The sequence below is a fragment of the Monopterus albus genome, unplaced genomic scaffold (assembly GCF_001952655.1).
Source record: "Monopterus albus unplaced genomic scaffold, M_albus_1.0 scaffold181.1, whole genome shotgun sequence".
Taxonomy (NCBI): domain Eukaryota; kingdom Metazoa; phylum Chordata; class Actinopteri; order Synbranchiformes; family Synbranchidae; genus Monopterus; species Monopterus albus.
Window position 1 is genome coordinate 525,001 of NW_018128061.1, and position 13,041 is coordinate 538,041.

Below are 13,041 nucleotides of genomic sequence, written 5' to 3' on the forward strand. Positions count from 1 at the left end.
CTTTCGGTCGGGGAAAAACCCATCTTTGTGAAATTAAGGGACTTTTGTTAAGATATTTTACATATACTGTAACCACAATATCTCAGTATTTAACTTAGTAAGCAATGCAAATAATAACAGACGTCAGTGTAAAATTATAATATACCTGTGTGTGTGTGTGTGTGTGGACTCGGGTCTTACACACCTGATCCCTGCTGGGCTGCTGCTTCTGTGCACGTCTCAGATGTTTTCTTTATTAGTAGACAGATAAACTACAAACAGCCAGTTCTTTTGTGTACTGTGTGTTTTCTTCAGTACATAATGTCCAGGACAGTTCTTTCCAAGGGGACAACTGAAGCCTGCAGTTCCTCGAATGGCCACTTGAGGCTGTTTCCAAAAGGGAGTCAGTTCCCATAGACTCCAATGTTAAAGTGCTCAACTTTACAGCAGAAACAAACGTGTACAGCCTGGTACCAAAATGGTTTTGGGCTCTATAGCTAATTTCCCTTTCTATGTCTTTAACATCTCCTGCTTAAATTATATTAAGGATAAAATGTATACATAATGAAGGGAACAGCTACTTTGAGTGACAGGCTCCTGCCACTGGTGGCTAGCGCTCCACCTCTTTGCTCATGTTTGGATTAGCTGGAGTGAAGCACTACTAAGATTGTGATGGCCAGACTTTTCTATACAGTCAGTGATTCTTTCAGCAGATAAATAAAACTACTGAACAACATGATCATGTTCAAACCTTTTCAGGCAATGTACAGCAGCTGTCTGTGGGCTGAGATCAAACATCTGCTTCAAGCCCTTTTACTTTGTGTAGTGAGACTGATCGGTTTTAATGAATGACCTGTGTGATTTGTTAATGGTTGTTGTCCATCACTGCTGCAGGTTTATAAAACGCGTTCCTGCACTGTTTTGACAAGTGCTTCATAAATACAGTGATTTATATATTTATTTATTAATAGCTAATTAAATATACACAACTATTTCAGATTGTCACTTGTTTAGCATGTGTTTGAAGTCTAAATGCTTAAACATGCAAATCCACATAACTGAGGAGAAAAAAAAAATAAAACAGGATAAAACCAGGTGGGTCTCTAGTTTGGATTCATTTGATTTATGACTGACTGGAGTCATGATGACAGAGGTGACCTTCAGCATGGTCCCGCTCTGTCAGACGACACTGATAGACACCGCTCTACCGTGATCTTGTTCTCTGAAGAGAGAGATGCGATCAGAGGCTAAGCCAATGCTGTGGAGCTGCGAGTCATTCCCAGTGCATGTGTGCTACTGGTTAATGTAATAGGAAGTATGTGAAGTTTGTGAGTATGTGAGTATGTGTGCAGGCGCTTGTACGGTAGCTGTGAGAGTGTATTTTGGTTAGTGGGCAACTGAACGGTTGGTAATCTTAGAGGGTCGACCCAGAAAAACACACTGTAACCTGAACCAGACCGGATCGAGCTGGTTGTCACATGACATCATGGTGACCCTTTTTGCAGCAGTAACTGCCACCACAACAATATGTGGCTCTGTATTTATTAGACTTACTAGTACAGCATGAAACACAGACCATTAAAACACTGGTTGTTTCTATATAAATAAATTGACTTGACAAATACATGATTTTAATGATTTCATCTTTAAATACTTTTAAGTGCAAAACATCTGCACTCGCTCCCTGCACTGGGGGGCGCTAGTGCTTTAACAGTGTTTGTTTCCTTGTGCTTGTAAAAGCCACAGATTAATCCCTTTGATTCCTGCAGAGTGAATGACTACATGACTTCCTGTAGCATAATTGTGGATAAGTGGTGCATCAGGTTTAAGTTTTACAACTTGACCTGAATGGAAACATTTCTTTCGGTTGCCGACAGTCACAACGCAGCAGCACTCCGCACAGCTGTTCTACTTCTTGCTCAAGAACACTTGAATATGGAGGATCAAGGGTCTCTAGTCACCTACCAATACTGATTAAACTACAGTATGATAGAAAGAACTTGGGTCTGACTGTCTAGACAGATGTGGATGCTTGCAAGACTCTTCCTCTGTGACATTTGTCAGGTCACCTTGACACTGTGGGGAATGTGATACAAAGGTTCTTTGGCAGTCAGAGCCCAGCTTCTGTCAGGAGTTAATAGAGAGAACACTCATCTCTCAGGTGAGGCTGTGAAGTCATGGGGACCCAGAAGCCTGCAGGAGACTTTTGTGATGGCATCATGAATGTCATTTATGTAAAAGTGTAGTGCTGTGGTTTTATTAGATAAATTACAAGTGCAAAAATAATGTGAAGCTTGGATTAGTGTCATGGTGCAGCAGCTTCTCATGAAATAAATGAATCCTTCCATAGTTTTATGTCTGGATTCTCTCCAGAAATCTGAAAAATGTAGGTAGTGCTTTGATAATTGTGTGAAATCAGTTTCCTGTTTTCCAGTTTTTGTTCTTTTTCTAAACCTTAAGGTCACTTGAATAATATAAACCAAACTCTGCCTTAAATTTATAATGTTCACTTTTTACTGACATTATTATAAATGTATTCTTTTGTTCTAGCTTGCACAAGCATCCCTGAAGTGCAGCTGCATCTGTACTGGATATAATCAAATACTGTGGTAGAACATATTTGTTTGTGTAGTCTGTAACTCAGATATTATCTTGTACCTTTCCTTATTCTCCACACTGTTTTCATGCCTCTGCTGACTCCGTGGTTAGCGCCAGGAGAAAATGACATGCTGCCGACCGCTGCTCAGATATGGCTGATGTGTTTCCACATCTTAACCTCATCTTTTGGAGTCGCCTCCACTGACACCTCAGGGGCTCCTCCACCACCGCCGTATTATCCTGCTTTCAAAGGAGCTTGGAAAAGATGGTGCACTGGCTGACCTTGAGAGAGAAGCAAAGAGAAACACCTGAGCTCTTAGCCACTGTTTGTTGTTTTCCTCTTTGAGTTTTAATCCTGAATTAGAAAATCCTGGTAATTGCGAGTCTCCTTTGCTTCAGAGGAAGTAGTTTACATTATAAAACTGGATCAAACAACTGGCAGAGATGTTGCCTGTCACTTGTGCAGGCAGAGTGATGGTTATGTTTCTGGATCCCTGACCTTGGTGACAATGAGTGAATGGAGGGCTGCCAGCAAACAGGCTGCTGTGCCAGCACGAGGCTGTTGTCAGTTGTAACCACTGACAAATTTGGCAAACAGAGGAGGAGATTTAATTGGTTGATGGGTTTGGTTACGGTTCATCCAATTTGAAACGAGCAATTTTCAAAATGAATTTGGTTTTGGTTCAGGATGTCACTGCTGTAGTTTCATTGTTCTAAAAACACTAGAGAAGCTGCAGTATTTTACTCTTCAGGACGCAACGGTGCATAATTCACTTATATCACCTCACAGCTGTTGAGCGACACTAAAGAAGCCAAAGGGTTGCTGTGGTTAAAATCAGTACAGAAGGTGCTAGAGGGGGGGGTCTTTGTTTGTTTGGTATTTATAATTAGAGACAAGACCTACATTTACTTTACTGACCATGAGTGTAGTTGTAGGTGTCACTGCTGCTTTTGAGTTGATAACATTTCTAAAGCTGAGGATTTTCATGATTTAATCAGCTGATCCTTTTCTTGATTGTTGTTTTGGGCAATAAAATAGTTGTCACAGAGCCCAAGCTCTGTCATCAAAGGTCTTGATTCATCTGAAAAACAGTCCAAACCCCAGGAACGCTACTTTGACTACAGTATAACGCCAAGAGCTATCGAATGGAGGCCTGAATGTTCTTTCTTCTAATTATCAAGATGGTCATAATTTTGAGCAGCTAATCAAAATGGTTAATTGTAGTTAATGATACTGAAACCTTGTTTGTCTTGATCTTTCTGTGGGAGGAGCCCGGCATCTGCAGCGAACACACCTGCACTGTGATGTATTTACTGTACTGCAGCTTCTTTTTTCATATCTGTTTTAGTTTAGAGGTGCAAGTAGTGAGCGATTTCATTTTAATCAGTCAGCTTACTGATTATTTTCTTACTTGTTAAATGAGTTGGTCGATCAGATGTCAGAAAGCACAGCCCCAGTGTAGGTGATGCCTTCAGAGAGCTAACTCTGCCCGACCAACAGTCAAAATAATAAGTTTACAATATATAAAACTGCAAAGAAAGAGCTAATTCTCCCATTTGAGAAGATGCAAACACTGAATATTTAGCATTTTTGCTTAAATCATTTTAAAGGTTTGCGAATTAGTTTGACAAATGAATCATTTGTTTTCAGCTGTGCTTCACTGTGAACTCCTGTAACATCCTACAAATTGATTAATATACAAAAGTGCATCCACTTTAGTCATTTGCATTCAAATAGTCCCGTCTCAAATACTCAGGAACCTAAAATGCAAGCAGTCAGATTGTGGCTTCATATATTTTTTTTGTCCCACGTCCTCTAAGCCTCCCCTGGTTCTGTCAGCAATGCTTTGCCCCCCCCCCTTTTCCCCACAGGACTCCTGTTATTGCTTTCTGCCTCTTTTCCCTCCTTTATGCTCTTCCATCACGCCCCTGGGGGTGCATGGCTCTTTGACTAGCATGGCACATCTCTCTTGACTGTGATGTTCTTTGGCAGAAAATCAATACTTTACTTCTGGTGTTGTATGGAGATAAGACTGTCATAATCCGGCCTCTGTGGACTCCCTTGTAATTGTAGTCTGTGATGTCCTTTCCTGATATTGTTGTTGTAGAAGAAGGGAAGGCCACTAAAGCCATAACGTTTTTACTAATATTGGAGATTTTTCAGTCAGATTGTTATTTATATATATATATATATATATATATATAAATAAAAATCTCCAAAGTGGGGCGTTTTTATTTTTCTTTTTTTATATTGGCCTGCCTCTAATGGAAATTTTACTGCGCTGAATAGCCGCCTTCCCACAAATAACAGGAGTGGAAATGATGTTACCCAGATGCATCTTATTGATTTGTTTGTCTGTGGTCTCTCTATCTTTGTTCTCTGCTCCCTGTGTGGGGTACACGATTTGAGCAGAAGAGGTTTGTGCAGAGTAATGTTTTTTTAAAATGTGATCCATGGTTTGACATTATGACTTATTGCTGTGTGTTTTAATTGCTTTATAAACATATCTTTCTCCTTTTCAAATCTCAAACTTAGGAAATGAATCTTAGCTGCCACCTACATAACATCAAGTACTTATTAGTGATTGTAAATCAATTATTCTCACAAACACACATTCAATGCACCAACCTACAAACAAAGAGAAAATCGATTAAAGATTCAGCCGTTCTCCTGATAAACTCATAACCAAACTGTCACTGTAGGAAGTATTATTTAGTTACTACAGATTATATGCTGCTATAGCATTTCAACAAAAGTGATGCTATCTTACTGCATAAAAAGATTTAGTGTCATGTTCATGACGTGCTTTCATCTCTGTTTTTGCATCCACCCTGTTGTGCTTCACGGAGTAGCTTTGGAGAAATCCACTGGCCTTACACGTTCCAAAATTACAAATGCAGTGATATGTAACTGTAAACATCTGGCTGTCATATAAATGAAACTGTCACTCTAGATAAAGTATTTAGAGTTGACACGCTGTCATCTGCTCTGTCTGAGATGCAATTTTCCCTCTTCGGCGATTCGGATGTGACAGTGTTATGCACAGTGTGACTGTGTGTTTCGTGGAAATAGAGGAAATTGGATTATTCATGTGGACTCAAGCTGACATTATTTTCATCCTATGAATCCATGCATTTACTTGACTATTCCAGATTGAAAAACCAGAGAGGAATTGAAAGTGATGCATTGCAGATAGTGGCTCTTCATGGTTACTACAGAAAGAAAAGAGTAACGGCACTGTTTGCAGTTTTCTGCATGAGCTGCCATGAAATGTCTGAGCACAAACATTCATGATCTGCCATGTGTTTATTGAACAAACCCATTAAACATACAAAGTGATGATGGAAAAAGTCATGACAACACGAGGTTTCTGCTGTCACTAAACTTCAACTGGAGTCAGGTGTTGGCAAACCTGGAGTCCAGTCAGTGAAATGAGAATGGAGGCTTTAGAACCACCTTGACTTAAAAACACTCAAATGGTGTCAGTGTGCTACTCACGAGCGTCAGCTGATATGAGCCAGGCCTCACAAAAATAAAAAAGAGAGATCTCAGAAGACCTGTGATCAAGAGTTGTGGATTTGCATGTAGCTGGAAAGGGTCACAGTCGTCTCACTGACTTTAGATATTCATCAGTCCACAGTCTGTAAATGGACATGATGTGGTTCTGTAGCTACTCTCCATAGAAGGGGGCACCCAGCCAAGACCTCACGAGCGTCAGCTGATATGAGCCAGGCCTCACAAAAATAAAAAAGAGAGATCTCAGAAGACCTGTGATCAAGAGTTGTGGATTTGCATGTAGCTGGAAAGGGTCACAGTCGTCTCACTGACTTTAGATATTCATCAGTCCACAGTCTGTAAATGGACATGATGTGGTTCTGTAGCTACTCTCCATAGAAGGGGGCACCCAGCCAAGACCACTCCAAAGGCACGATGCAGAAGACTCAGTGAGGTAAAAAAAGAACCCTAGTAAAAAAGAGAGATCTCAGAAGACCTGTGATCAAGAGTTGTGGATTTGCATGTAGCTGGAAAGGGTCACAGTCGTCTCACTGACTTTAGATATTCATCAGTCCACAGTCTGTAAATGGACATGATGTGGTTCTGTAGCTACTCTCCATAGAAGGGGGCACCCAGCCAAGACCACTCCAAAGGCACGATGCAGAAGACTCAGTGAGGTAAAAAAAGAACCCTAGAGTAGCAGCTGAAGACTTGAAGGGTTCACTGGAGTTGGTTAACATGTCTGATCATGAGTCAACCATAAGTCAAATATTGAACAGGTATCCATGGAGGAAGCCACTGCTCTCCAAAGCAGCACTGCAGCAGCCTGAAGTTTGCCAAGGGCCACCTTCACACACCACGAGGCTACTGGGAAAATGTCCTGTGGACAGATGAAACAAAGGTAGAACTGTTTGGGAAGAACACACAGCATTATGTATGTCATAAAAACATTGTCCCAACAGTGATAAAGCACTGATGTGGGGCTATTTTGGTGCATCTGGACCTGGACTGCTTGCCATTGTGAAGGGAAAATGAATTTAGAAGTTTATCAGGGTATCTTACAGGATAATGTCAGGGTGGCTGTCGGCAAGCTGAAGCTCAGAACAAGCAGGGTGATGCAGCAGGACAATGACCATAAACACTGAAGTAAAACTACGACAGAATGGCTTCAGAGACTCAACATCCACGTGTTGGAGTCGTCCAGTCAGAACCCAGACCTCCACACAATAGAGATGCTGTAGAGTGAACTCTAGACATTCACACCAGGCGTCCTAAGAATATAACTGAGCTTGGAACAGTTCTGTGAGGATTCAAAATTCCTTCTGAACCTTGTGCAGGTCTGATCCACAGCTGTAGGAAGCGCTCGCTTGAGGCTGTTGCTGCCAAATGTGGTTCAACCAGTTATTAAAACAGTTTCCATGACTTTTTCCACCATCGCTGTGTATGTTTAATGTGTTAAAGACATGAAAGGTCATGGCCATTTGTTTTCAGCTTAGAAATGTTTTGTTGATATTTGTGACTTTAGCAAAGACCAGATCACATGTCATGAGCAATTCATGCAGAAAACCAGGAAAATGCAAACTGTGCCTTTACTTTTTCTTTGACTGTATCTTTGTGTTTGTTGTCAAGGCTAGACTTGGCTTTTCCACTGGGGGCTTGGCTCTGTGGGGTTTTATCATGGCTGGATATTGAACTCCTTTGGCTTCAGACAGATGGATTCTTTGTGCTGGTTTGTATGGAGGGAATTGACCCTTTCTTTTCTTACTGCTCTCTCTTTACAGGCCGTATCCCTCGTCTGCCTGCCTTACATCTGCAGGTTGCCTCTTGGTCTGATAAGCTCAGGCAGAGCAGAGACTAGGGGTCACTCAATCTGCACTCTCGGCATGCTTTTGGTGCCAGCTCTCCCTTTTTCCCTCCTGAGGCAGAGGAAACAACCTCAGCCTCCCGCATGCCAGCAGGAAATGAGTCACAGACAACCCCTGGACTTCTACCAGAGGCGATTCTGTGGCTCTGCTCCAAGGCCACTGGCACAAAGTGTCTGCCTTCACAGCTGCCCCCAGAAACCCACCTCAAAGCAGCTTCACTTTGTGTGATGTTTCTATCTAAACTCTTCCTCATAGTGGGATTAGAAGTACATATAACTAATTATATTATGTTGCCAAGTTTATAAAATATCAGAAAAGTTGTTTATGTTAATGGCCATTAATAGATTCAAATATTTTTTAATCAGCAGTGTAGAATATGTGGACGTGCAATGTCACCTGTCAGGAAATGTGCTGCTTTGCTGTAGTAACCTGGTTACACCACTAGATGGTGCCTCTTGCTGTTTAATGATATACAGTTTTGTGTTTATGGGCCACACCAGCTTTAAAACAAATGTACCTCCTCACCATGTAAGCAAGAGAGAGTGTCAGCACAGCTGTCTGTGCTCACACTGTTGTGTCGATGAACACTGCAGCATGAAGCTGATGTCTGTTTGATGTAGCTGCTATCTCAGCCTGCTTTAACGCAGACTGGGAGAGGAGTGTCGGCCAGCTGAGAGCATTCATACATTTATCATTTGTGCACCACCAGGACATCTGTAGGCCACTAGCTGAGCAGCCTACACTGAACAACACACAAGCCGCTCTGATGCTAAGATGTGCGCATTATCTTGCACATTGTTATTTTGTGTTGTTTCATTCATAACTCAAGTAACTTGGTGTTTACTGCATCTTTAAATTCCCAGTTCGCTCAGATTCTATGGCAGATATAGATCACATTATAGTTAAAACAGTTTTATTATGAATAAATGTATCTCATAAACTAACGATTAGCTGATAATTGATTAACGTGGCCGACTATCGGTTAAGAAAACTGCTTGGAATTTACAAAAAACAGCTTGAAATAACAGTTATGACTTTCCCATAGCTCAAGATTTATTTTTCCTTCAGCTGCTCCCCACCAGGGGTCTCCGCAGTCATTTCACTTGGTCCCTATATTTAATTTGGCACAGTTTTCATGCCGGCTGTCCTTCCTGATGCGATCCTTTGGGTAGTTCAGATTGTTCACTCAACCTCACCTGCTTGTGTTTAGACTGTGGGTAGAAGCCGTCGTACCTGGAGTAAAAGCCACACAGGCAAACATGCAAACTGCACAGACAGCTCAGTCGCCAGGTTCGAAACCAGAACTTTGTTGCTGTGAAGCAATAATGCTCACCACCACATCTTCCTCATGGCTCCAGATAATATTGCAGAATTACTTTTTCTGTCCAACCAACAGTTCAAAACCCAGAGATATTCGTTTAACGATAAAACCGAGATAGGCAGTGCATTCTCACATTTGAGATGTTTGAGCCGACAAATATCTTGCGTTAACTGTCAAATGAATTAAAAGATCTGATTGTAAGATTCTAAGAATAGTGCCCAGTGCTCGTTACAGACACCTTACAGTATAGAAACAGACTTTATCTATTGAAGACTAATGACCGCTCCCATGTTTCTGTGGCATCTTGTTTCTTTAAAAGTGGAATGTGAACTTTTCTTAATTGTTCCTTTAAGCAGCCACAGACTAGACATTGACTCAAGAATAGTCATTTGAACATAACGGGGTTCTGTACTTCTTTCAGGTAATCTGGAGGGCATTGTTTAAGATGTAATCCTCATCTTCTGAGGTTCTAGCACAGCCTGATTCCCTGATCGCAGACCTGGACTCTCGACTCTGTTCTTATCAGCAGAGCAGCCCAGTTGACTGTCTGTCGGTCCGCTGCAGCATGCTTTATCAGCTCTCTGTTGTATATGATTCCAAATGAGAAAAGTTGATGTAGTGGTCACCTGTCTGACCATCCTGTGCAACCACTCCAGCGTCCGTAGCAGGGAGTAGCTGTCCTTCCAGGCCCTCCTCTCTAAAAGAAATCATTTGAGCTTGGTTGGAGATGGGGATAATAGAAGGGGCCCACTTAATATTCACTGAGCAGTACCACAGTGAATGGAAATGAGTGAGAAGGGGTGAAAAAGAGACAGAAAAGGGGGGGGGGGCTGTTTTAGAATGAAACAGAAATTGCAAAATTACTGGATGGAATTGGCAGCATGGCTTCAGAAACAACTTATTTTCCAAATGCTAATAATTCAGGAGGGTGTGGGGACACTGAGTTAGTGAAGTGTGAAGATCTGTGATCACGTCCTGACCGTCTCAAAACTCATCTCAGCGTGGAGCTGGAACAGACAGAAGCAGCGCAGGAAATTGTTGGAAGCAGACAAAGGATATACAGTTGTGTACATAACAGGTTGTGCAGGGAAGTGCGGTCGATTTTATGATAATGAGTCAATATTGGGAGGTGAAGTGTTGCACATGGTCAGACTGGCATGCAGCACTGCACATTTCCACAGCAGGTCTGAAAAGTGTTGAGCAGCAACGTTTTATTTTTCTTTTATTCCTCCTCCATATACAGTGCTTCGATCTCTGCCAGCTGTAGTCTCAGTCATCATGTTCCTGTCACCGGCCTAACCTTCAGGTGTGTGTTCTGTAGTTTTCATATGACTCATTGACTGCAATAAGACCAGGGGGGTCTGTTTGCCTGCCTGCTACACACAGGAGGCCAGATTCATTGCTGAGGCAGAACAATGCTGGGAAGGATATCCTCTCATTTTCATGGTCACCTCGGGTGCCCAATGAGCGTGGCTGCACACAGAAATGAATCTTGGGGCTCCCACTTGTCCCTGGTATCCCACACCGCACTTCCTACTCACCCCCACCCGTTGCTATGCTAAATTAAAACTGCCTATCTTTCCCCTTCTGCCGATCCTCCTCCTCTTTCTCCCTCGCTCCCTCGCTCCATCTCTATATCTCTCTCCTTCACTCCTGAAGTTACAGAGGAGAGGAACAACAGGAGGTGTCAGCTGACTACCCCCCTCCAATCAGATAAGTTCTGATGGAAGTGTTTAGCAGCTGCTAAGATCAGATTTAGCCTGAGGGAGGGAGGGAGCAGGAGGCTGGAGTGAGGCAGTGCAGCATGGTTATGGACTGGTAGGGAGGCGTGATTAGTCGGGGCTCTGTACCATGGATGAGTCCAGCATTCTGAGGAGACGAGGGCTACAGGTAGGCAAGCAAATACGCCTGTTCCTGTGTGTGCAGCTGTGCCTATAGGGTGACGTGCATGCAGTATGCGCAGCTTCCCAGGCTCCTGCATTGACTGAACACAGGACTTTGAAACCTTTTTGCTTTAACACTTGACAGTGCAGAGTGAGCAGCATCTTGGCTGTGCAGCGATGTGTGCTTGTGTCCTGAGTGTGAGGGAATCTCTGGCTGAACTGTGAAGACAGTTTTCAGTAAATGTACACTTGACTGAAATCAGTCTGAAGATGTTCTTCTCAGATAATAGTTGATGTGCTTCTGGATTTGTGTCCAAACATTGTTACTTTTGAAATGACCAGAAATCATCTGTCACGTTTCATTTGTGTTAGCTGTCGGCGGGGGAGCGAGAGCTCTGTGCTGGTGGAGCAAGATTGATTACTGTGTGTTGTGTGGAGGGATTTCTTGACTTTTATTGACTTTTTATGATAATAGGCTGCACAGTTAGGCTTTTGCTTTTCTGTCAGAAAGCTTGGCTGAGGTGAGCGCTCAGTTCAGACAACAGTCGGAATGAATGATGCAGTAAATCAAATTACTGCCGTCACTCTGCCACAACATGAGGACGGTCTTCTGAAATATGAAATTGCTCATACTTTACACCTCGTCTTATTATTTTTAATCCAAGACCCATCAGACATTAATCATCTCTCCAGCCTGCAAACTCTGCAGTACAGTGCACTGTAAACGGGACTTGATTTATTGTTTTGCTTTCTCTACTACGTGTCACTTAGAGAGTATCTGATGGAAAAGAAGTCTTTTTAAATTCAGCTCCAACTGCTACATGATGTTTGAATTGCAAACTCCCTGTGATCCAATGTGTCGTTTGTTTTAATTATCCTGCGATAGCGGGCGATAAATCCAACCAATAAAACAGCTTTTATGCTCCATGGTTCATTTCACAATACACAAAGGTAAGTTTTGCTTGTTTGAGAACTCGCTGTTTCCTCTAACGTCTTATTTATTTAGCTGCTGAGCAAATCTTTAAAAACAAGCTGGTAACATTTGACTTTCATGCTCTGTGTCTCCTCTATGATTATGAATCTTTATGAAAATTAGACCGCAGAAATGCAGACATTCGTTTATGCTGTTTCAGTTCTTGATGGTTTTAATTGGTTTCCTTGGAGAAATGATAACATTGCATTTTGTAATGGCATTTATCATCAACGGCTTCCACACAGTAATTTTGAGCCCTAGTCTCTGTATTCCTTTGTTGGACACCACCTCCCTCTGTCTTCCACACAAGACTTCTTTATGTGCCCTAACGTGCACTCGCTAAACCAAACCCAGCGTCCAGTGGTTAAGGTGGCCATAGCGTTCTAACTGTCATGTTAAAAATGAAGCACAGAAGTTAGTTTGTCAGGCAAATGAGCGTAGCTTGTTCAGCAGCACAATTCATTGTCAGGGCAGGAAGGCACAACATCGGTCCAGTCAGAGCTGGACTGTTTGCATTACTGTGTGTGTGTGTGTGTGTGCTTTGGCCTGAAGTGGAAAAGATCCCTTGCTGCTTCATGATCTCAAATAAATTTAGGTTTAAATTTGACTTAGACTTGATCTTAAAACAACCAAGTGTCATTTCCTATGTATTAAGTGCTATTTGTTCCCCTCATGTTTTATTGTTACTGTTTGTTCATTAGTCTCTTGCTGAGACTGATGAGAATATCAACACCAATCTCAGGTCTGTATGGTAAATATGGACGCTACAGGCAGCAGCTGATTGGCCTAAGTTAGCATAAAGAGTGGAAACAGCCTGTCTCTGTCCAAAGGTTACAGAATCCATCTACCAGCAGTAAAGCTCACTAATTAACATGCCAGTAGCGACGCTGCCAGTCCTTATGCTAAGTTAAGCTAATTGTCTCCTG

At 42.2% G+C, this 13,041-nt stretch overlaps 1 protein-coding gene across 1 annotated transcript in view; it reads left to right on the forward strand.

Annotated features, from left to right (window-relative positions):
- Positions 1 to 13,041, forward strand: part of mast4 (microtubule associated serine/threonine kinase family member 4) — a 79,193-nt gene that overhangs the window by 16,104 nt on the left and 50,048 nt on the right. The gene's annotated exons all lie outside the window — the stretch shown is intronic.